This window comes from Myotis lucifugus, unplaced genomic scaffold (genome assembly GCF_000147115.1).
Source record: "Myotis lucifugus unplaced genomic scaffold, Myoluc2.0 scaffold_141, whole genome shotgun sequence".
Taxonomy (NCBI): domain Eukaryota; kingdom Metazoa; phylum Chordata; class Mammalia; order Chiroptera; family Vespertilionidae; genus Myotis; species Myotis lucifugus.
Window position 1 is genome coordinate 831,431 of NW_005871189.1, and position 26,030 is coordinate 857,460.

General features: G+C 46.2%; 1 protein-coding gene and 1 pseudogene across 1 annotated transcript in view; both read left to right on the forward strand.

Annotated features, from left to right (window-relative positions):
* The window catches only part of TMEM178B (transmembrane protein 178B), a 343,980-nt gene that overhangs the window by 233,072 nt on the left and 84,878 nt on the right, over positions 1 to 26,030 (forward strand). The window lies entirely within an intron of this gene.
* The window catches only part of LOC106698146, a 46,595-nt pseudogene continuing 44,198 nt past the window's right edge, over positions 23,634 to 26,030 (forward strand).

Genomic DNA, 26,030 nt, shown 5'->3' on the forward strand with positions numbered 1-26,030 from the left:
ATGTCACTCCCTTGTGAGGATTCTTCCGTGGCTCCCCCTAGTCTGGCGGCTCACAGCTGAAGACCTTTCTATGCTGTGCAAGGCCCTTATGGAGCTGGCACCCCCTCACCCCACCATCTCTCCAGACTCATCTCATACTTTATTCTCGAGCAAAACTGAACCATTGATAGTTCCTTGAACACACCACCCTGTCTCAGATCTTTTGCCTTACATATAATGTTCCCTTTGCATCCTCTCCCACTTGTCTGCCTGAAGACTTTAACTTTCTTTGAAGGCAGGTTATGCTAAAAAAAAAAAAAAGATACCTGCATTGTTGAGCAGCTGTATCTGAAATTCAAACACATGCTATTGCTACTATCTCTAATGACTCCAGACTTCTATTGCTACTATGAGTGTAAGCCCTATTGCTCCTGTCCTGTTAGAATCATAGCATATTATTGTCTTTTCTCGTTAGTATTATTTTGAACATTATTGGAAACCTGCTTTAAGATAGCACCCATTCTTTTTGACCTTCTTTCTCCAGCAACTAGCACTTCATAAATGTTAATTGAATGAATAAAACCAAACCAAAAAAAGTGGGGAAGGATAAGTTTGTTTTAATTACACTGATGAACAAACAGCAAGGTAGCATACATATATTGATTATTGGACTTGAAGCCAGAAGATGCAGGTTTGCTACTTAATAGCCTTTTGACCTTGAGAAAGTCTCATTCCTCTTTGAAGTCTCAGTTTCCTCATTAGCTAAACAAGAATAAACCTACTCTTTACCTCATAGTGTTAGGAGGATCAGATGAGAGAAGAAAGTGTGGGCATCTAATTATTTGCAAAGCAAACCTGAGAACTAGCTCTCTCCCTTCTAGCAGGCTTCAAGGAGTCTGTGGTCTGCTTCCCCCATGCCTTGCTCCTGCTTATGGTTTGGAACTTATAAAGGCTCCAGTAGGCAGTAGCAGTATATACACTTTGAGTTTAATATACTCATCTAAATCCTATAGTTTTTTGTTTGCTTATTTTAGAATAAGCTGTCCTCAAAGGACATTAAAGAATTGGTGGTATGAGCAGAAATGTTTTTGGTGCTGTGGTGATGATGTTATACACTGTAAGTTCTCTTTCACTTTTAGCCACAACCCTAGAACCTCAAATTTGGTATGGCATACAGTTCTGACAAGATAGGGAAGCAGCCTACTGTTCCAGTACATTCCAGGAAAATGGGAAGTTCAGGAGTTAAGGGGTGTGTGCCCACACTTGCATGTGCATACACACTTGTGTGCCTGCATCTGTGCTCAAGAGTTAAATTATTTTCATTTGAGAGCAGTTTCTTGTATTCTTTGGTATTCTCTTCCTACCTTCTCACCCACTTCTCTCCATTATTACTGTCCACGGTAAAATCTTGTGAAGCTTTAGAGCTGTGGCAACCCAGCTCTCCACCTCACTTCACTTTGATGGTTTCTAAGGTTTGCACCACCTCCTTCTGAGACATTTCCCTGAGTTTCTTCCTCTTCTTTCATCTCTTCAGGACTTCAGGTCTTCTTTCTTCTCCACCTTTTCTGAGAACTGATCTTGAATATTCTTACAGGTTTAGGAGAGCCCAGCTACTCTCTGTTTAAGCTTAATTTTTTTTACCCTTTGATGTGTTTTGTTTTTTGTTTTGCTTTTAAGAAACAAAATTATTCATGTCAATGAAAAAAATTACTAAAGGCAGCCAGACCGAGTAAACAGCTTCCTCACCCAGACTCTCTGCTGCTGTGATGAGAAGTGTGGAAAGGATGAGGGACTGTCCCTCGGGAAGACAGAGAGCCAGGGTGAACAGTGATCATTTATCAAGGCCGTCTCCAGTTTTACTGAAGGGAATCAAATGTTCTTACTAGTGTTGTCGGGGCTTTGGCTGCTGTTCAGACGTGGCGACTAACTCAGGAAATAAAGAGGGTCCAAAGGATGAAAAATCTGGGGACAAAAACAGAACCAGGGTTTCCCTCCTGCCATGTAGCCTTGGAGAAATTGGGGTCCTCAAGGATTCCTGACCATCTTTTCATCAATCATTCATCTAATATAAATTGAGGAAAATTCCAAAACAGATGAAGATCTGTGATTCTCTGAAGAGGGAAAGAAGCGACAATGACACTCGCAGAACCTTTTGATTTTTGAGCGGGGTGGAGTGGGTATGTGCTGGATTGGAAGGGCAAGGTGGAACCAGGGAAGCCCAGACATTGCACACAGGTTTCCCTTTCTGTTAGAACAAAAGCCTTGGGGTGGATAACTTCATGCACGAGCTGTCCAAGGTGCTGATTTGCCTTTGTATTCAAGTGACTACAGTTCATTTATCTTATTCTCAGTTTCTGCCTGAGAACTTGACTGTTATGAACCCCACCTATTCACTCCTTTCAACTTCTTCTTTGGTCCTTAAAATCACTTTCTACCCACTTCTCTGCAAATATGATATTTTGTGGTCCATAAAATATACTTTAAGTTAATATTTGGGGCACACGATGTAGTGCTCAGTACCTGAAACTGGGCTCTGTGGTGAAATACACACATGCAATTATTGTGGATTGTAATTTGTTTTCATCGTGAGAAGAGAAAAAAGCTGATTCAGAACAAGGGTGGATTCTTAAAGAAGGAGAGAAGCATTGTGATAATGGTTCAGAGCCACTGTCTCCAACTTTATCTCTTCCTACCAATGATGTCCTCAAATGTCAACCTTGGCGGTCAAGTGCCTCCAGCTCCCCTCTCTGAGGAGCCTTTGATGGCTGAAATGGACAAGTTTCCTATTTCCAGCAGGTGCAATCTTCTAAAATAACGAGGCTTTCTAAGGCTTCTTGCAAAATTGTGCTTTTTGGGTTCTCAAGCCACTTCACTCATATATCTTATGCCCTCCCCTCCACCTGTCCTTATGTTTGTGAACATGTAAAAGGAGTTTGTTTGTTTTAGTTTTATTATTCATTATGTCATAAACTTTGGTCATATTCTTTCCCAGCCCTTGCTGTATGGTAGGCGTACTAAGCCTCAGGGTGACCGCCCCCCCTCATTCCCCAGGGGCCTGTGGGACAAATCCACGGAGGTCATGAACCTGAATGGGGAAAATTGCATTTTTTTGCTCACTAACATCTAAATGAAATTTAGTGTTTTCTTTCATTACAAACACCAGCAATAGGCATCACAATGTTTTCATATCATGTTATAATTGTTGCAGATTTCTAGAAATATAATTCATACTCATCACTAGTTTGAAACTACAGTGCTTATTAGGACTGCCATCAGACTTTGTATTTACTATGTTAGTAAAGAAGCTTATATATAACTATATTACCAATTTGTTTAAAAAAATATTTTGAAGAGCCCGAGATGTTTGGCTTAGTGGATAGAGTGTTGGCCTGCAGACTGAAGGGTCCCGGGTTCGATTCTGGTCAAGTGTACATGCCTGGATTGGGGGCTCGATTCCACAGTGGGGGGCGTGCAGGAGGCAGCCGATCAATGATTCTCTCTCATTGATGTTTCTCTCTCTCCCTTCCTCTCTGAAATCAATAAAAATAATATTAAAAAATCATTTAAAGAAATAAAAATATTTTGAAGATTAAATAGCATCATAATTGGTTTTCTTAGTAATGTGGTGTATTCTGCCTTATATGATTAAAAACATCATCCTGAGAAGGCATTCCCAGGCTCTCTAGACTACTAGAAGTGCCCACAGCACCAACAAGGTGAATCTCCATTCCACAGATGAAAAATGCTCAAACTTCTTGGAATTCTGTCTTCATACAGCAGCTCATGTATCCTGGAAACCATTTGAACTGCTCTTATCTGGAACTTCAGTTCTGTTATATACTTCTTAAGGACAAAATTGAACATAGCATTTAAGAAACCAAAATGTTACAGTTTATATAGAAGAAAGATAATCCTTTGTGCCATATTTCAAATTTACAGTTTGATGATGAAAAACATTTTAATGATGTAGGTTATGAACAGCACACTGAGCAGGTATCCTCAGGAAACCATTCTTAGTTAACTGGTACTCAGCATTTCATTCCACATGGGAAGTAGGGGTGATTTATATTGCAATGTATTCATTACCTTGTTACCTTCATTGAAGCAATTATTCTTATTATTATTACCAGGGGCCCAGTGCACGAATTTGTGCACCTTGAAAGGAACTGTGGGCTGCGAGGCTGCGTTAGGCACAGGGGTGGGTCTCGGCCCATACTCTGCACCCCTGCCCGGCCCCTCCCGCCGTGGCCCCCTGGTCCTCTCTCTGCTGGCAGCCCCACTCCTGCTGCTGCTGCCGCCGCTCCCACGCGCTGACAGCGCAGCTTGCACCAGCTGATAGCATGGAGCGACTGGGGCCAGCGCCAGCAGTGGGTGCGAGCCGGGCGGTGCCATCAGCAGGTGTGAGCGGCGGCTGCTGACCAGATCACCCCTCAGGAGCAGGGGGTAGTGGAGAAGGCCTCAGGGGCAATCAGGACTGGCAGCCGCCGCTCGTACCCACTGATGGCTGCGAGCAATCGGGACTGGCGCTGGGCACCGGCTGCAGGTGCGAGCAGTGGCTCCGGCGCTGGCTGTGGGTGGGAGTGAGGCCAGCGCTGGCAATGAATGCAAGTGGCATCTCCATCGCCAGCAGCAAGTGTGAGCGGGATGGCGCTGGCAGCAGGTGCGAGTGCGGGGGCGGGGTGGGGGGACGGGACCATGGCACACAGGAGCAACGAATTTTCAGTAACGGCCAGAGGCTCGCCCTGCTGATAGTGACTGGCACCTGCCTTGGTCTGGCACCCACCTTGGTCTGGTGCCCCCGCTCACCTGCTCCAAAATCCCACTGCAGCCGATGCCCGCCATGTTCCACGCACGCCCCCTGGTGGCCAGCACGTCATAGTGACTGATTGTCCAGTTGTTCCACCATTCAGTCTATTTGCATATTAGCCTTTTATTATATAGGATTATTATTCCCAATGGCACAGGCTTGTAAGGGTTTCCTGGCTCTTTTTTTGCAATAGCCTGACTCTTCTCTCCTCATACCAGGTTGGTGTTACCTGTGAGACATCCCCTATGTCCTTTCCCCTCAACATTATTTTTAAAGATGCTAAATGGCACTGGCCTGGTGCTTACCTGTTAGCAGCCAGGCTCTTCATATTATGCTTCTCTTTGCAGAGACACTTTTTAAATACTCGTTGCCTAAACAACATGTTATCTATGAATTGCCAGCCGTACCCTATTTCCTCAATTCCATTACAAGCCTATTTAATAAATTAAAAAAACTTTGAGTGGGGAAACTTTTATTAATGATTAAGAAATTCTGTTCTTTATCTAGATTCCTACTTCCTTTCTCAAAGAATTCTAACAAGTAGGCAGACATAAGTTTTCTCTTGTTTGAAGCACATTGCTTTCCCATTAACAGGGATTTTAGATTTATTAACCATCTATTAAAATGAATATTTAATAAATTATTAAATCTTGGAGAGATGGGGTTTAGACAAGTCATTAATGGATGTGGAATTGTGATTTTCAAGAGCTTCATTAGTCATTTCCATATGTTCAGTCTTACACACTCACACACACATACTCACACACACTTATGTCTGTGTGTACCCCTGCACAGACACTTCATAGTTACCATAACTGGCTCAGAGTGACCAACTGTTTTTCATAAAATAATGGCTACATTTGGAATCAAATGGAATGGCCCCAATACATTCTGTTTTGGAGACTCATATAAAATCCAGGAGTCATGCACTAGTATTTTTTTTTGTCTTATCACTCAGTGTTTTATTGACATCTGGTCTTAGTGAGATGAACTTATCAGTTCTGCCTCAGTGTATATAGCTCACCAGCTTGGTGCCCTCCTCGAGGTAGAGTCTTGCATAATTAACACACTTGATGGTATTGTTGAAGGTACTGTATTGAATTTCTCTTTCCCACTTTCTTAGAGTAACTGCCATGCTTTTATCCAGCCTCTTAAATCCACTCTATTTCAACCTGCATTCCAATCTCTCCTAATTGATCCATTATCATTAACTCAATTGTTAGATTACTCTAACCATAATGACTATAAACTATTGTGATGATAACCTACTCTTACAAGAGTTACTGAAACTATTTGGCTCACAGTGGCTCATATCCTCTTGTTTTAGGCTCCATCAGCCATTTCTCTAGCTCTATCTTGGAGTGCTTTTCAATAAACCAGTCTTTAGAATTGGTGGACATTTATATGAGGAGGTTACATACTTTGGGCGTTTCCATTCTTGAATTCCTTTAGAACTCTTGGGTGCATGCCATCTAGTTCTGGCAATTAACACATTTATTTTGTAGGTTTAGGTTTGTGGCACACTTTGCCTATATTATAGCCACATGACCATGCTTTCCTACTAACAGAACCCAGATTCCATTCAGATGAAGACAGGGAGGGGAAGGTAGGTTCCTCTGACAGCCTCAGAGGATGAGTATTGATTGATCTGAGCCAGTCAAGGTCACCCCATTCTGCTCAGACAGATCCTCCCCTTTCCCTCTTCCCAAGCATGTAGGGGTGTCTCTGGGACTGTTATAGCTAATAAGAGGAAGGGAGAAGTCTTCTGGTAAGGATTTTGATCCCAAATAAAAGGCTAGATCCTCGGGAGGGGCTTTCCCCTACTGCCCCTTTCCTCCTGCTGGCATGCTGTAGTGTGTGAGTATACTGTCTGCAGTTGCTATGCTGTCCTGGAAGCATGATGGAATGGTCGAGGGAAACACAGAGTGCTGACCCAGCATCCTAACATTATGGAGCCACTGTCACCCTCTTTTTATTGTCTCCATGACACTGGGGCTGAGTGTTAGCTGATCATCGCTCTTGAAATGCTTTTCTCTTTTTAAAAAAAATCATAATAGAGACTGTCTCTCTCAGGAGTCAGGAAACAAAAGAATAGAGTAGGCTGCATGTTTCTTACACCTGGCCCACTTCATCATTAAAATAAGCTGCCTACCAGCACCTGTAGGCCTCAGAATTTGCAAACCCAACTCTAACTGTAGTGCAAATCACAAGTGGAAATTTGTCTTTGTGACACTTTCAAACTCATCCTTCCTGGAAGAGGAGGGGTGAGGAGGTTGATTATTTTTACAAGGCAAAGCCTCTATAGTGCATGGCAATGACTAAATTAATTCAGCTTTTGAGACCCCTTTGGCGCAAGACAGCTAGTCTGACAAATGCCATTGCTAATTAGCACACTGAGTCGCGGGAGGGAACCCACTATCTGGCGATCACAATTAAGGGCTTTTCAGTAAGCCTCACAATGAAGACATGACTTACAATCTTAGACTGTCACCGAGGAGTTCCTGGGTGTCAGTAGTCAGACCCTTGCTTTCCATGGCAGGGGACGTTCCTGGGGCAAAAACTGCTCAGTTCTGATGCAAGGAAATAAACATGGGACACTGTAGTCACGCCAAGGTGCACAGTTTTGGCTTTGAAATGTACAAACAAGTTGCCTGCAGCCTGAGCCTCTCTCATGCTTTAGAGAGTAAAATGCTGTCCCCGTGGCACCAATAAAACTGCTGGCTTCCTCTTCGATCCTGTCATAAGCCTGAAAGCCTAACACATGTCTAAGTTTTAAAGACCTGTTCATTAGCAAGATTGTTAAGAGAAAAGAGCTCCGTAGAACAGGGAGGTCTAGGTAATTTTATGATCGAAGTGTAAATCTGAAAAACTAGACCCGGACACAGACAGTTGTTTCTCGGATCTGGGAGCACTCTGTTGGGCATTTGGCGCTTTGAGATCGCGTTGTCCCTCTGCTGACATCCCGGATGAAGGACTGGCCTAGGGCCTGGCTACTGGATGTCAATGAGTAATCTACATCTGTGAGTTCCCCACCTCTGCTGGGCAGGGAGGCAATGAGTGAGTAGTTTGTAAGCTACAGGAGAAGTGGGATGTGTCCCAACTCTAGCTGTCCCTCCTAGACGCCCCCTGACAAATGCTCAGGACATTTTGGGTTTTTTTTGGAACAGACAGAGCAAAGGCTGGGAAAGCAAAAGTGAGTCTGTCCTCCAGGGACAAGACAGTGCACGAGTTCCCATGCCAGTGGGTTCTGGAGAGCTGGCAGGGCAGAAAATGTAGAGCAGATAAATCATTGCAAAAGTCTCTAGGGCCTAAACAGAGTGGCTCATTACTGCTTGCGAAAAAGAGTGAGCGAATCTTAACATGAGTCAGAATGTTGGGAGTCACGAACAGGGCTGGCATGGCACCCTGGGGCTTTGCCTCTGCTGGCTTAGTCAACAGTTCGAAATTCCGTTAGGATCTTGGTGTCGACAGCCAGATTATTTAGAGCAAATGCATCACAAAGCTCTCTCTTCCCTGAGTCTATTGCACATGCCTTTTGGCTGGTCAGTTGCCCACGATGTTAAAACTTGGTCCAGCTGGTGCTTCCACGCACGGCCTCAGAGGACCCTCCAAGGAACCCCTTGGAGTGGACAGGAGTGTTTTAATTACCGAGGGAGGGAAAGCTGGACATCAGTGAAGGGGTTGGCCAAGGTCAGGCTAGTGAGGGGCAGGCCAGGACGTGCACCTGCCTCGGTCCCAGTGGGGCTTCCAGTCCACAGGCCTTAATGACCTTCCTTATGTGTCACTAAGAATTGTCCCCAACTTGCTCTCCTGTATGTCACAGGTGGGAAAAAGAGACTTCTGTGGAAGTTAGATCTCTTTCAGTTGCTCATTTGAAATGAAGTGCTGTTCTGAATAAAGATTAAGCCTGGGGCATGTCGGGGGTCAGGGTGGTTGGCCTCAACTCCCTCTTGATGTCTGTTTATGTCTTTATCACTCATGAATGTATCTAAACCATTTTGAGATCTAGTTATAATTTTACATCTTCTGTAGATAATGGATTTATATGCTTTCTTCCTATAATAACAAGTGTGACTTCTTTTGATTTGTTTTGTAACTAACACCTTCAAATCTTACTTTGTGAGGGAGCAATTCCTCTTTCCTGCCCTGAAATGGTTTCCTAGAGGCAACTGTCTTAGTACAGAGTCATTCAATGTACTACTGGGCCGTGCCCCCTTTAAGAGCAAGTATCTCTCTCAAGTAGGAACACATTAAAAAGTTGGGCCAGGGATCACTTACTGAAATATCTACTCCATAGGCCAGGCAGGAATCCTGAGGAATGGAGGGGGCTGGAGGTAAGAAAAGCAGCATATGTGTTGATGTAAGACACAGTGTCACGTGGCCACTGTGCGGGGCAGTAAGGAGTGGCACACTTTGCCACTTCTCAGCTTCAGCTCAATGATGGTATGTGAGAATGTAGGCCTACTGTTGCCAGATCTTCTGATGTTTTCAATAAAAGCTATAAATCAAAATACAAAGGTAGTATCTCCTGAGTTTTTCATGTTATAACTCATTAAAAATTTTTTTAAACACCTTGTGGACTAAACCAAACACATATGTGGCCCAGTGATGGTGCCAAGGACCAATGTGGGGAGATGGTAGCCTCTGTCTCAGAATCTCCATTAGTTTTCCCTTCTTTAATATGGACACTTGGTGTTTTCTCAGTCCTAAGCAAAACCCTGGGAAATCCCACCTTTGAGAACCCTCCTCTTTCCCACCGGATTGCTGTCTCCAAATCCGTTCTATAGACTTTCTGGTTCAAATTGGCCCTCATGATGTGAATTAAAGACTAAGGTTGGTTGTGACCTTGGCAAAGATGAAGGACAGTTCCTTCATCTGTACAATGACACAGTCAAGCCCGAAGGCCTCCACTGAAGCCAAATCCCCTATCTGATGTGAGGGGGGTCGGGGCTTTTGGATCAAGGCTCCTGGATTCACGTGCTGTCTCCTTAGTATCTGTGTAAATCCGGGTGCATTTCCTTAACCTGTTTGAGCCTTGCTCCCTGTCTATCAAGTGGGAATACTGATGGTCTGGACTTGTCAGGATGTTCTAGGATTAGAGGAAATGTGTACAATGTTCTGGGTGCAGAGTGCTCAATAAATGTCACCATTATAAAATGTATACTTGTTACCTCAAGTTTTATTAATATATCAGACTATTAATATATCAGATTAATATATCGAATTTCATGCACTGGGGGGCGGGGGTGTCCCTCAGCCTAGCCTGCACCCTTTCCAATCTGGGACCCCTCAGGGGATGCCTGACTGCTGGTTTGGACCCGATACCTGTGGGATCGGGCCTAAACCGGCAGTCAGACATCCCTCTCACAATCTGGGATTGCTGGATCCCAACCACTTGCCTGCCTGCCTGCCTGATTGCCCCTAACCACTTCTGCCTGCCAGCCTGATCACCCCCTAACCACTCCCCTGCCAGCCTGATTGCCCCCAACTGCCCTCCCCTGCAGGCCCAGTCCCCCCCCAACAGCCCTCCCCTGCTGGCCTGGTCACCCTAACTGCCCTCCCCTGCAGGCCCGATCCCCCCAACTGCCCTCCCCTATTGGCCCGGTCACCCTAACTGCCCTCCACTGCAGGCCTGGCCCCCACCCAACTGCCCTCCCCTGCAGGCCTGGTTGCCCCCAACTGCCCTTCCCTGCTGGCCCGGTCGCCCCCAACTTCCCTCCCTCCCCTGCAGGCCCAGTCCCACCCAACTGCCCTCCCCTGCTGGCCTGGTCGCCCACAACTGCCCTCCCCTCCCCTGTGGGCCCGGTCACCCCTAACTGCCCTCCCCTGCTGGCCTGGTCTCTCCCAACTGCCCTCCCCTGCTGGCCTGGTCGCCCACAACTGCCCTCCACTGCTGGCCATCTTGTGGTGGACATCTTTTAACCACATGGGGGCGGCCATCTTTGACCACATGGCAGTGGTCATCTTGTATGAGGGTGTGATGGTCAATTTGCATATTACCTCTTTATTATATAGGATTGTTTTCCTCACTGACAACTGAGACCACTGCCTACAGAAATGGAGTTTGTTGAGGAGAATAATCAAGAGGTGTGAGGAGAAATTTTGCCAGGGACACACTAGTGCTGTGTGATGGAGACCTTTGAGAGCCACGGGAAATGACTTGGTGGCCTGGGAGAAAAGAGGAGAATGTCAGAGTGGCCCAACCAGGGTGCAGGGATGGCCGGTGGTAAGCTGAGCCTCCCTGGCAGAGCATTTGGAAATGTTGGGTGTGACGTCTGGGCACCAGGGTTGCAGTCATACCCCTCAGCTGTGCCTGAGGGACTAGTTTCCTGGGGTTGCCAAATAAAGTCCCACAAACTGGTGGCTTAAAACAAGAGATTGATTCTCTCACAGTTCTGTAGGCTAAAAGTCATGTCAGCAGGGCCATGCTCTCGCTCCTGGCTTCTGGTGTTCCCAGCATCCTCAGTGCTCCTAGGCTCAAAGCTGTGTCCCTCCAGTCCCTGCTCAGTGGTCATGTGGCCTTCTTCTTTTTGTGTGTCTCTTTTTGTTTGTTTGTCTTAATATATATTTTTATTGATTTCAGAGAGCAAGAGAGAGACAGAAACATCAATGATGAGAAAGAATCATTGATCGGCTGCCTCCTCAACACCCCTCACTGGGGATCAAGCCCCGAACCCCGCATGTGCCCTGACCAGGAATCGAACCATGACCTCCTGGTTCATAGGTCGACTCTCAACCACTGAGCCATGCCAGCTGGGCTGTGTCTCTTTTCAAGAGATACAAGTCATATTGGATTAAGGGCCCAGGCTACTCCAGTATAACCTCATCTTAGCTTATGTCTTCATTACGTCTGCAAAGACCCACTTTCCTATTTCTAAATAAGGTCACGCTCACAGGTCCTGGGGATTAGGACTTCAACGTATCTTTTTAGGGGACACAATTCAACCCCCAACAGTGACCGTGGGCAAATCACTTAACGCTTGGAATGTCACTTCCTCCTTTTGTCAGAGACACCGTCTGTCTTGCCTGCCTCCAGAGCCGCTTGGAAGATCAAATGCAGTGATGTTGGGGAAACCTCTCTGTAAATCATAAGCACTTTATAACCATGCAGGATTTTGTTATCATGCTGGCAGGGATGCGATAAGGTCAGAGATGATGGCTGGCGAGCGTGTGCATTCCTCTGGAGCCATCATAAAAATAAGAGCTTGTAGTATTTATTATTAATAACCTGCGTGCTGGGTCCCCGGGGGCCGAGGAGCCCGCTGATGGAATCCTTTGACACGCTTCTCATTTTTACTTTTGATCACCCCCCCTCCTTCCTGCGCACCCTGACAGCATGTCCATGGGTTCCAGCCCAGGAGTGAAATGATTGGGTTGCTTCCCTTCCCCCAAAATAAACTCCACACAAGGATCAGAACAAATTTGTCTCACGGTGCTTAGCTTTCCAAATCCATGCTGACTCCTCCTTGATTGCCTGTTACCTAGAGAGATGGATTTCCTGGTGTTGAAGACCCGTTTGTGTCCCAGGATTTAACACACTGCACATCCCAGTGAACTCGGAGCAATTTGTTTTGGTGGAGAGGAGGGGCCCAGGGTTCTCGGCATCGCAGCCCCTCCACGCTCGGCTGCTCCCCAGCCCCCTTGGTGTACTGTTTCTCTCTTCATGCCACAATTTTGTTCAGGTTTCCACTATTTTTCTTTACCTCTCTCCCCTCTCCCAGTTTTCTCCCCGACTTCTCACTGCTGCCCTCTTTTCAGAACCTAGATTCCCTTCCCCCACCCCCTTCAATGTCTTGATCGGATTGGACAAGGTCCTTAGCTCACCTCTGCTCTATTACTCTAGAGACCTCTCAGGCTGGCCAGCCCAGAATATGCACAGCCACTCTCCTATGACAGTTCATCACATGTTTTATGGACCTTAAAGCTACTCAGTCTCCTGGCTCCCGAAAGGGAGTGGCAGAGACTGGATGGAGCTCAGAGGGTTTTGCAGGTGGGGCTGCTCATTCACAGCTGCATGTTTATGTCCCTTCTCGGTTTGTTGGATTTGGGCCACTGTGATTGTGGGCCTCATTCGCACCAGGAGCCCCCCCTGGAGGGCAGAGCCAAGGCTTCCCGCCTTGTTGAAACAGCACCACCCCTGTCACTGCCCCGTGCACAGGGAGAGAGAAGGGCGAAGATGCTCTCTGTCCTTGTTTGAAGGCTTGAACTTCCTTTACAAGCCAACTATCTGGTGATGGGATGGGAAGGCTGTCCATTCACTCAGCATTTACTTTTGAGTTCCCATTAGGAACCAGGCACCATGATGGGTGCTAGGAGCATACAGTGCTCCCCCCTTATCCACGGGGGATGCATTCTGAGAGCCCCAGTGGGGTTGAAAGTACAGAACCCTATATATACTACTAATGACCCAGCGCACGAAATCACGCGAGACCTGGGACCCCAGACCCCGCCGCGCTGTGCTGGGGAACCTCCCTAAGTACTGTTGCACCGTGAGACCTAGAGTCAAGTCCCCACCCACCTGCGCACACCTCGCTGTGAATGCAGCCTCCTGGTGACGGGTCTTTGGTCGTTATGGCATTAGGGCCACTGGGTTTTTATAATATAGATATTTTTCCTATACATTTCACTTAAAGGAAGCACTTCATGGCTTCTCTCTGGCATATCCGAATTTCCAGCATCACTGCTGTGCTTTGGTGCCATTATTAAGGGAAATAAGGGGGACGTGCACACCCGCCGTGTGACACCACGACAGTGGCTCTGATGACTGAGACGTCTGAGTGACGAATGGCAGGGAGTGTATGCAGCATGGAGACCCTGGACAAAGGGACAGTTTGTGTCCCGGGAGGGACAAAGCAGGACAGTGGGAGATTTCATCATGCTACTCAGAATGTTGTGTAATTTAAAACGTGAATTGTTTATTTCTGGAATTTTCCATTTTATATTTTTGGACTGAGGTTGAGTGCAACTGAAACTGAAGATGAGGGGGTACTGCTGTAATGGGAGGTAAAGCCATCTCTTAAACCCAGAAAATCTTATTGGTCAATACACAAATAATCATAGAAACAATATGTAATGACAGGCCATGCTGAGCTCTGACTGGAGTCTACACTGACCCGCTCTGATGTGGGGGCGGGGGGTGGGGGAGAAGAACGGCTTTCCTGAGTGGTTGTGACCTTGAACTGAGACCTGAAGGGTGGATAGGGGTTAACTAAGGGAAGAGGTGGAAGGAAGGCAGGGAGTGAGGAGCAGACAGGATGGGGTTCCAGCAGGGGAAACCACCGATGCAGATGCCTTTAGGGCAACAGACCAAGCGTGTGAAGCCCTAAAGACCAGCAGGACTGGAACCTGAGGGGCTAAATGGCCCAGACCAGGTGACAGTGGGAGACAGAGGCCTTGTTCCTTCTGGAAAAGCAGGGAAATGTTGAAAAACATAAAAAGGAAAAATGGTCTGAAACACTGCTAACCAGTCTTCTGAATTTGTATCATGGGATTTTTTTCACATTTCATACCCTTTTTGAGATATATAGACGGTGCCCTGGCCAGTGTGGCTCAGTGGATTGGGCATCTTCCATTGCACCAAAAGATTGCTGGTTCAATTCCTGGTCAGGGCATATGCCCAGGTTGTGTGCTCAATCCCTGGTGGGAGGCGTGCAGGAGGCAGCCAATTGATGTTTTTTGCTCTTGCATCAATGTTTCTCTCTCTCTCTCTCTCTCCCCCCCCTTCCTTTCTCTCTAAAAATAAATCTCTCTCTCCCTCTCCCTCTCCCTCTCTCCCTTCCTTTCTCTCTAAAAATAAATTTTTAAAAATCATTAAAAAAACAAAAAACCACCTACCCGGTTGCCTCCTCCCATAATAGCCTCATTCTATGATCCTCTCTTAGAGAGAGAGAGAGCAAAGTGCATCAAGTATGCTTAAGTGAATATCTCACTGCATTTTTACATGAGTAGACTGCTTATAAACTTGTGATTCTGTTTTTTAATGTAACTTCAAAACATTGACACTGTCTAAAGTATGCTGAGAATATGATCCATAGAGATGAATTCCATTCCAGCAAAGGGCGCTTCAGTCTGGACCCATTCCTCAATGCGTCCATTTCCCCTGTTTTCGTGTTCCCCTGTCGCACTGTGCACTGAACATTATCGCATGTAACCATCAGTGCATATGTGGTTCTCTTCATAGTAACCCAGAGGTAAAAGGGGTGGACATAGACGAGGCCCTTGAGACGCGTTGCCGGATTGCAGAAACATTAGGTTAGTTTCACTGCAGGATTTCCAACTGAGAGGAAGACCTCCCGGAGCCCCTCCACACTGCTGTCTGCTCCTCGGCCTGGCTCTGCCATGAGTCTGAGCAAAGGAAAACCCTCCACGACGGCATCGTCAGTGAGTGACATGACAGGAAAGACCCCGTTCATCTCCTTCATGGTGGGAAAGCCCGACCTGTGAGGCGTGGCCTCTCCTGGACCTGGGGCCGACCCCAGTGGAAGGTCTGGGCCCACTCCTTGTCTCCCCACCCGACTGTCTGTCACTCTGCGGTGGTCTTCAGACTGCAGCCTCAGCTTGGCCTCTCAACTGTTGTCCCCCTTTCTCTCCCAGTGGACCAGTCAAGCCCCAGGAGATGCAGACATTCAGGGTGTGTTTGTTGAATTAATGAAGGAAGATGTAATTTTTTAAAGTGATACTGTCTAGGAATTTCGTGTGTGTGTGTGTGTGTAAAACAGAATAAATACCATTAATACAGAAGGTGACATTTGTTGGCCTCTCTGGCGCTGACTTCCTCTCAGAGCACAACTCCGTGCAGGGTTCCAGCCTCCCCAGCTGTTTCAAATGGCTGACCTCTGTTCTAATCCTTGTTTGTAAGAGCAAAATGGAAAGTTCACAGGAAGGTGTTTGGCGTTTTCCCTGAGTGAGAATGCGGAGCGGGGAAGCGGTCCCACCCGCGTGGCTAATGGAGCCGGCTCCCTGCAGACTGGCCGTGAGCCCAGGTTTATGGAAACCCACTTCAGACAGAAACATTCTGCCACTTTCTCTCAGGAACAGGCCTGGCAGAGTCCCAGTGGGTCATTCCATCTGTCCCCTGGAGCCGGGATGACTTCCTGCCTCGCACCCACAACGGCTTTCTCGGCATGCCTCTTAAATAAACCATAAAGTGGAAATGTGCTGGGCAAGCGGAGGGATATTCTCCCAGTTGAAAAAGGCTCGTGGAAACAGACAGCGTGGAGAAAAACAACATCAAAGCAAAAGCAAGAAACCTCTGCTTGCCTTGCCCACTTTTCTCCCAGCACAAGGCAGACCTGTCAGCCAAGCAACTTTGGATTCTGTGTTGGTTTTACATTCCCACCACTGAGGGGAGGGTGTGGCCCAGGGAGGAGGGCCCCCTGGTGGATTACTGATCCACAGGGACAGAGGGAATGGTAGCAGCGGTGGCAACAGAAAGAGACCTAGCAGAGACATTCGTTCAGGGGGGAGCCAGTCCTGGGATATCAAGAATGTGGCCAAGAGACCCAGGAGGGGGAGCCAGGTTCTCAGCTGGCTGGCAGCTGAGAAAGCGATGCCCCGGAGGGAGGGCTGTGCGTCTGACGCTCCATGTTGGCGCTGGGAGAGGCACTGCGAGTGGCACTGCGAGTGGGACGAGACGGACCTGGGCTCATATTCTAGAGGACCGACCCTGAGCTTCGAGAAATGTGAGCAAAATGGGTAGCACATGACCTCTGCCCTCCAGGAGCCTGTGGTCTAGTTAAGGAGACTGCTGTGTGTGCAGGTGGTTGTGTGAAACGGTGTGAGATAGAGTGTCTTAGGGTGGACAGTGGACAGGGAGTTCCACGAGTTCCTTAGCCTGATAGAGTGAAGGAGGATTTTCTGCAGAGGAAGAGAATGCATGCTGTCTTGGACAGGGAATGAGATTTGGACAAGAAGGGAAGGCATTTTAGAGTCCGGCTCTGTGACATTTGGGGCCGTTTTTGCCAGGCCAGCCCCTCAGCAGTGGATTAATTGCTCCCAAGTGTGAGAGAGAAGGAGCCTTCCTCTGCACATGGCCACTCTGGGTGTGCATATCGGTCTCCAGTGAGGCAAGGGCATCCGCTGCGTGGCCACTGGACAGCACTGCCCCTCGTGTGGGTCAGGAGTGTGGTGTGGTCAGCATTCTGAGTGGACCCATCTTTCCTGAGAGGATGCATAGTGAGTGACCAAGTTCAGGGGACTAAGGTAGAAAACCCGAAAGCTGGGCTGTGCGCTCCCATAGACAGATAAGTGGTTACATGGGGCAGAATACCCAGGGGCCTATAGGATCAGCTCTTGTTTTTACCCTCATAGGCAGATCTATGCACAATGCAGCAATATAACCAACAGACGTTACCATGTGAGCACCAAATGAGTGGGGAGGGGAGGAAAGGGGGTACCCTGGCCCCAGGCTGAAACAAGTTAGGCATCTTCGGCTCTCAGACACTCTGGTCTCTTCGGTGGGACCAGGGTACACGAGGCCAGAATACTCAAGGTCTGAGAGCTGTGACTTCCGGAGTATATCTCTGCAGTGGTGCAGACTTGCCCACAGGGCCAGAACACCCAGTACCCACTGCTAAGACTGCCTCACCCATCTGCTTCCCCTCCTCCCAGCTAAAGCTGGCCCTCTGCCCCCAGATCCCACCCCCTCTGGCACTGCTCTGCCAAATGCACACTTCTCTCATCTTCTCTTTATCTCCACGGATCCATCTCAGGAGCATATAAGTATCTGTTATTTTTCTCATCTTAAAAAAGTCTGCTCTTGAACCGAGTCTCCTTGCCAGGTGGTCCTCCACATCTTTTCCCCTTTTTGCAGCAAAGCTTTACACAAGATTGTCCAATTCCTCCCCTTGCCTTCTCTCTACACTCACTCTAGGCTGGCTTTCTCCACCGATGAGGTGCCCAGGAGCCTAGGGGGCCCTTCAGAGAGGGCCCCGTAGAAACAAGGGGACCAGGTCTTTTACCCCCATGCTGACTGGTCATTGGATGCAAACTGCCCCCATGGGAGGGCATACCCTTGGATGAGCAGCTTGCTTCTGCCCAGGGCAGCTCCAAGAGAGGGCCTCAGCTGCGAGCCTTCAGAGGCTGACAGCTGGGGGATGAGGGCTGGGTCCTGATGGGCAGCTGGGCAGCGTCCCACAGAACCCACTACAGGGCTGCTTTCTGTTTTCTGGGTCCAGAGTTGGGGGATCGAAAGCATCGAAACCTCTGCTCAGCAGTCAGAATGTGCACCTGGGACGTGTGAAGCAGGTTCCATCTGTGCCACTAACCTCCTCACATGGGCCAACATTGAGTTATGCACCCACTCGTCTCTGCGGGATGGACTTTAACAGACAAGGAAGATAACGTCCATGATGTTAAAGGACCCTCCCATTTTTTCCCTTGTAGAGTGGCTCTGAGGAGAGAGCTAAGGCCCACCTGTGGCTGGTAGATGGGAGGCCCTGAGCGGGGCCACCAGGTGTGCTCCATCCCTTCCAGGGTATTCCGTGGGAAGCCAGGACTGTGAACGCCCAGGAGCACACCTCTCACTCATACTTCTTGAACGGAAATCAGCATTTAATCATGATTCCACCAACGGGCCTCCATGTCCCTAAGGGGAGAGCCAGTGGCATCTCTCAGGGTATCTCCTGGGGCTCCAGGGTGCCAGACACTGGTTTGGCTAAACCAGTGTTCTCAATCTTGGCTGCACATTAGAATCACCTGGGAATCTTTTTTTAAAATCCTGATTTCTTGGCCTCATCCTCCAGAAATTCTGTTTCTTTGTTATGGGGTGGGGCCACAACATTAGTAACAAAGAAACAGAATTTCCGGAGGATGAGGCCCAGAAATCAGGATTTTAAAAAGATTCCCAGGTGATTCCAATGTGCAGCCAAAGTTGAGAACCACTGGGCTAAACACTCTTTATTATTTTTTCAAATTTTTATTTTTTTCTTAACTTTATTATTTTTTTATTACAGTAGAGTTGGCATACGATATTATATTAGTAAGCACTCTTTAAAATTATTACCTATCTAGGCTCACAGATACAGGCATATAGTGTGGACAGCACTCCCAACCTTAATTCTGCACACACTTCTCACACCTGTTCTTGGCTGTGTGCTTCTCCAAGGGGGGAAGACCGCATAGGTGGGTAAGAAGAAGACATTGTTCGAGGGAGGACGTGGGCTGACCGGTGGACGTAGAGTGAGAACAACTGTAATAGCACAGATCAGAAACCCTCACCCGCATCTGGGGTAAGAGTCTCTCTGCTTGTGGAACCGCCGCTTTCAAAGTGCTCTCGCCTATGTCACCCCCAGCAACGAATGCCTAAGCACCCGTGGGACTTCTTTTCCCCAAACTGGTAACTTGCCACTTGATTTTACTCTGGTGTTTACTTTTGTAGGCCATGTTCTCCCTGTGACTATGTACTCATGTCTGGCATTTGAACTAAATTTGTGAAAATTTAATCTGATAGACGAGATCATTACTAGGGACCTTCCACTCCTAAGAGTCCACGTGTGCTGAATGTAATGCGGCCGTGCACCAACGGCATTACCGAGTCCCAGAGTACATAACACCTTCTGCATCCTACTTAGCATTCACTTTGTATTTGTCTTAAGATACATGTCCCCACGTCCCATGTCTGGGAATTGAGAATTTGTCTTCCTATTTCCATATGTTTCTTTTTCATAATTTAGCATATTTTTGGATACTGACAGAGGTTTTCCCTTCCGGATTTTACACATTTGATGGACAGATCACCACCCTCACTTTATATATTGGACAATGAGTATTACTATTGGCTTTCCTTTCCTCCTTTATACCATTTAAATGGTGTTTCATCTCCCTGTGCTTTTAACAATTAGCAGGAGTAAATTATGTTTAAAATTGCACAACCTGGATTGATTATGACACAGTGGAGAGGTTCCACTGTGGCCCATATTTGAAACTGCCTGCAGCCTGAAAATACTGGCCTCGTCATCTCAGGGTCGTTGTGATGTGCCCTGTGAATTGCAAACAGTAAGTCCTCCCATTACATCCATCTTGATTGCACCTGCAAGAGGTTGTCAGTGTCAGACCCTTATTTTTAAGTGAAAGAGATGAGGAGTTAACAATATAGTAGAAACCTTTTATGATGCTGATTTTAACAGACAGGACTTACGTCGGTGTTAGAAGCAAACTGTATTACCTCCTATTTCTTATTACAGTGGGTGGTGGTTATTATGTTCCAGGGGAAATAATTTGACTCCAGGGGTTCTTCCACCATTTTTCTCGCAAGGAAGCCACAAGGAAATGAACCCCCTGTTACTCGGTCCAATTCTTCGTTATTGGAGGCTATGGTTCTTGTCGTATATTTAGAAATGGCCATGTTGATGGGTCTATAAAAAAGTAATACACTGCCATGGTAATTAGGATGTGGTGGGGCGTCTCATTTAAAGGGAGAGATCATTCTTGGGGAAGAGGCCGGACTCTTTGATGTAAGATGGAAATAGAGGGGGCAAGCCTCAGGGGAACAACAGAAGGGGACAGCCCTCTAGGCTTTCCGCCTGGAGGAGTTCAGTGGGACTAGCCACATGGAAGTAACCAGGAGCCAGCAGCCCAGGGACTAAGCCAAGGTGACTCTGAAGTGGTGCCAGTCCTCTCTTACCTATCTTGATCTCTGTAAGCCAAAGCAAGTTTCTATTTTATATTTATAATACCCTCAGCATTTATCTCTTTGTTCTCCCTGAATGCTTAGTAGATTCTTTTAAATGCTTCAGCAGCATTTCTCCTGTCTCTTTTTTGTTTTGTAAGAGAACATTTATTTGGTAAATTACAGAGGTAGAAGAAGTAATTCCTAGAAGAAATAGGCTTAGGAAACACGCTATGAAGGTAAAGGAAGGGCCTTGTAGTGTGGGAGTGGGGAAGCTAATGGTAACGTGCCTGTGAGCGGGGGTGGGGGGAAAGGGGAAAAGAAAGGCTCGGTGTGCTCCCTGGAAGGAGAGGGCACTGAGCCCTCCATCCTAAGGGTTTCAAGGGCAGAGATTTTAGGGGAGGTCCCAGGGAAATATCTTAATAGAATATTCAGTAGTTTTCCAGGTGTGTCTTTTCAGGGTTGTGGTCTCCACTGATTGATTGGCTGGCTCCAGCGCAGGGGGTCATTATTCCATCCAGCTGGTCCTGACGTTAGCTGTGGCTAGTTTTGTTGCTTATCTGGGCCTGGAGCTGAAATTCAATTGGCCCAGAGTCCTTGCTCTGCTCATGTCTGCCTAACTGCCTACAGCAGAAGATTTTATTGGTGGGAAGTTACATCTCTCAGGTTCCAAAGTCCCCAGAAGCCAGTCCTGGGAAAGGTGCTGCTGGGGTCCAGCAGAGCCAGAAACAAGGCCAGTGTCCAGAGCTTCCTTCCCTTGTTGCAGCGGGTGTGGTCCCGCATTCAGGCCAGATTAAAGTCTGTTAGTCCCTGTGTGGAGCCCAGCGTGGCTGTGTACCATGTGCACCCAGGGGAGCGCAGCCCCTGCAAGAGGGCCACAGGAGCCAGGCGCCCCGCAGCCCAGAGAGCTCTCCTGTCTTTTCTGTTAGAACTGTATTTAAGGGTGACCATATAGACCCAAACGATTAGGGAATTTCTCCTTTACTGAAGGAAACAGACTAATAGTAATAGAAAGAATTTTTAAAATAATTTCATGAATCCCAAAGAAATGTATTATTCGTTGGTATGAAAGTCACTGGATATGCAGCTCCTTGGGAAAACGGATATTTGCTACAGTGCCGAAATGCCACTGATGATACAGATTGCTTTCTGGTCTCAAGAGAAAAAAGCAAAATTGTAGAATATCGGGGAAAGATATCATCACTCTAATCTGGTATCCAAGCATAGCATCACTAATGGGTAACAGCCTGATGTTACATGTCTTTTGATGTAATTGACCACAACTACACAACAGCATTTACAGTGTTGTCTAGAAAAAACTTAACATGAATCCATTGAGCCTTTATTTATTTTTTAAAAAAGATATTTTTATTGATTTCAGAGAGGAAAAGAGGGAGAAGCAGAAATAATGATGAGAGAGAATCATTGATTGGTCTCCTCCTGCACACTGGGGATCAAGCTTGCAAGCCAGGGATGTACCCCTACTGGGAATCAAACTGTGACCTCCTGGTTCGTGGCTCGACCACTAAGCCATGCCATCCGGGCTCCATCGAGTCTTTAGACAAGTAGTTCAGTTTTAGGAAACACAGGGGATAGAGGAGCAATGAAAGCCTCATCAGAAGGAAGTGATCACACATCTGGGGCTGAGACATTGTGCAGTACCACTGGCCTGGTGCCTTCACAAATCAGGGGCAATTGGGACAATTGCTAGATTTGAAATAAAGGCCATAACAATCTGATGCAATTACCCTGGTCTGGATCCTGGTTTGAAGAAGCTGTCAGGACATTTGGGGGAAAATTAGAATGTGGTGAAAGTATCAGATGGTATGAATTTGGGGGAAAATTAGAATGTGGTGAAAGTATCAGATGGTATGAAAATTTACTGAAATGGAAAACAAGAAATTATTGAATTGGTTTCAGAGAGGAAAGGAGAGGGAGAGACAGAAATATCAATGATGAGAGAGGAAAGGAGAGGGACAGACAGAAATATCAATGATGAGAGAGAATAAACACACACACAGTTTATTTCTAGGTGGTAGAAATGTGATGTTTTGATTGGCAGTTTTTACTTGTGTATATTTTATAATTTTAGAAATGTGATGTTTTGATTGGCAGTTTTTACTTGTGTATATTTTATAATTTTCTATAAACACACAGAGGCTGTTTCTGTTATTTTCAGAAATCGCCACAAAGAAAACGTATCAACAAGGAATTAAGATTTTGTTCTATGTTAAGATCTATTGATTCTTTTGGAACATGGGTGCCTTTTAAATAAAGTGGTTATTGTAGAGCGGTTTTAGCTTTAGGGAAAAGTTGCAGAGAGAGCACAGAGACTTCCCGTGCACCCTCCACCCCTTCCCCTGATGTGAGCATCTTTCGTTACCGAGGTTCACTTGTCAGAGCTGAGAAATTATCGGGACGTTACTATGAAACGCCAGATTTTATTCAGGTGCCACCACTTCTTCCTCTCACGTCCTTTTTCTGGTCCCCAAGCCCCATTGCGTTTAGTTATCGAATCTCTTCAGTCTCTTGTCGTCGTGCCAGAGTCTCCATCTCTCTTTGCTTTTCATGACCTTGGCCGTTTTGAAGAATGTTGCTCAGGTATTCTGTCGAATGTCTCTTCCTCCGACTTGTCTGGTGTGATTTCATAGTAGGACTGGGTGATGGGCTTTAGGGAAGAATCCCAGAGGTGAGTACCTTCCTCCTGCATCACCTGAGGGCGCCACGCTGCCAGCAGGGCTTTGCATGGGAAGTGCACCTTGATTGCTGGTTAAGGGAGTGTCTGAAGGTGTCTCCACTATTTTTGTAGTTGCTATTTTTCCCTTTCTGCACTCTATCCTCTGGAAGTGACTCACTGAACCCAGTCCATGTGGTTTTTAATTTATACAGAATGCTTCTCTGTACTGTCTCCCACCCCAGCACACTAGTTGTTTTCACTGAGCTAAGAGGAGCTTACTTTTTTTAAAAATATATATTTTATTGATTTTTTACAGAGAGGAAGGGAGCGGGATAGAGAGTTAGAAACATCGATGAGAGAGAAACATCGATCAGCTGCCTCCTACACACTTCCCACTGGGGATGTGCCCGCAACCAAGGTACATGCCCCTGACCGGAATCGAACCTGGGACCCTTGAGTCCGCAGGCCGACGCTCTATCCACTGAGCCAAACCAGTTAGGGCAAGAGGAGCTTACTTTTACCTACTTTTGGAAGAGCTTTGTCAGGTAACAAATGCTAGGACCATGGTTCGGGTGGAGCTGGTGATGAAGTGAGAGGACCCTAAGGGAAAGGTGATCCTCAGGGCCCCTTGGTCAGCCACAGCTCCTTCGCCTGGTCCTCTGACCAGCCTGGAGCTTCTCCTTCCCATGCTCAATGGGGTGTCATGTTATTAGAGACGTGATCTTCCCTTATAGGGGGGACTTTTGACCTCCTTGGCTCTTTGATTGCTGCTGGAGAATGGGTAACAGGAGAGCAGAAGGGGTGGTCCTGAGAGTGAAGGAGAATCGCCAGTCACCCTCTGGTCCAGGGTAGATGTGCACTTACACTTCAGTTGTTAGAGTGAGAAAGACACCACAACCCCAAACCCCCGCATCCAGTGGAAGAGTCTCCCCCATTCTAAGTGGCCTCACATTTTCTCAATATGAGTGTCATTATATGAGAAATGAAGGTTTCTGGTTCAGGCTAACACCAACAAAATGCTGGGGAGACTTTTACCAAATTGGGAGATTGTTCAGGTATACACTGAAAATTGTTTTACCTCTGGAGAATTTGGGAATGGATATAAATTTGCAGAATTTCACATTGGATAGCTTTTTCTAGCCATCTATTCTTCCTCTAGATATAGATTAATAAGTTACTTAGCATTCCACTTCCTGTCCCCAAATGTAAATTTGAAAGCAATTTCAGTTGAATATTAAAAGTTAATATTTTATACCTGAAACTAACATAATATTGTATGTCAACTATACCATAATAAAAAAGATTTTAATGCACATTTCAATGACAAAATTTTCAGCCCAGATGTATATTTCAGGGTTTGTTTGATTAAAGTCTTCAGACATCTGTGCTAATCACCTCAGTAACCTAAAACTAATTATAGTTCCGTAATGTTTAATGGGGGGCAGCAGAAAAGTCAATTACAGGGTGGGATAAAAATAGGTTTACAGTTGTGAGTTTGGAAAACACAGAGTTTATTCTTGTATTATTATTTATTAATTACTGTATTATTTTCCATATGAACAACTATAAATCTACTTTTGCCATCTCCTGTATGTCAGTATTTGTTGGCTGTGCACAAAAACCTGGGTATCTGTTTATCTGAATGTTTTAGATTGATAACACAACACTTGGAATAACTCAATCTTTCAATCATATTTTGTGTGTGTGAAAACCTTTCTAAGGCAATTGAATAGGGGTCTCCATCTTACTGCTATTAAATTGTAGGAATCTTTCTGCACCTTTAGAAAATGATATCTCATATTATTTTCTTTGTATTATCTAAACTTGATGGGTTTTGTGTCAACATTTTTTAGGTTATTATTGTTTTTTTCTTTTCTAGCCGGAACATACAATTTTACCAAGTGCCTCACTGAAATAGAATATGTTATGTGCTACTAAGATTATTTGAGAATTATGTACAGTCCCCGTGTTTTGATTAAGCATTTAAAAAAGAATGCTATGCCCAGCTGGCGTGACTCAGTGGTTGAGGGTCATCCTATGAACCAAGAGGTACGGTTTGATTCCAGGTCTGGGCACATGCCCGGGTTGTGAGCTCTCTCCTCATTGAGGGGTGTGCAGGAGACAGCTCATCAATGATTCTCTCTCATCATTGATGTTTCTATCTCTCTCTCCCTCTCCCTTCCTCTTTGAAATAAATAAAAATATACCTTTTTGAAAAAAAGGATGATATGTTTTCTCCCTTCTAACAGTAAGTACCTGGTTGTTTGTTTTTATTCTTGTTGTCCTGTGTGTTTGTGTGTGTTTATTTAGGGGAGGAGTCTATACCTTTCTACAAGCAAATATTAATTGAGAGCATATCATCCTGATTCATAAGACAATTAGTCACAAAAGTTGTCATCATCCTCAGCTATATTTGATCTTTTCAGCTTATCATTGCATTGTAAGGGGAGTGGCCTCAGCATGTTTGTCTCGCTGCATTTTAGAGGCAGGGTATCATCTCTGTCTGTCAGGAAATTTCAGACTCAAATATACATCCAGAAGAAGGCAGACCTGTAACTGGGAGTTACAGAGGCTGATGTGTGGCTCCTAAGCCCCTAATGTCAGATCCATCACCGCCTCCCCACCCTTTGCTCCCGATTACACAATCCACATCTTAAAGCTTAATTCTTTTAAAAAAAATATTTTTATTGATTTCAGAGAGGAAGGGAGAGGGAGAGAGAGATAGAAACATCAATGATGAGAGAGACTCATTGATTGGTTGCCTCCTGCATGCCCCCACACTGAGCATTGAAACGGCGACCCAGGCATATGCCCTTGACCGGAATCAAACCTGGGACCCTTCAGTCCACAGGCTGACGCTCTACCCACTGAGGCAAACCAGCTAGGGCTTAAAGCGTAATTCTTTTATGTGCTTGCTTCACTATCCATTAGTATGTAAGGAATGAGGTCGGTGGACACGG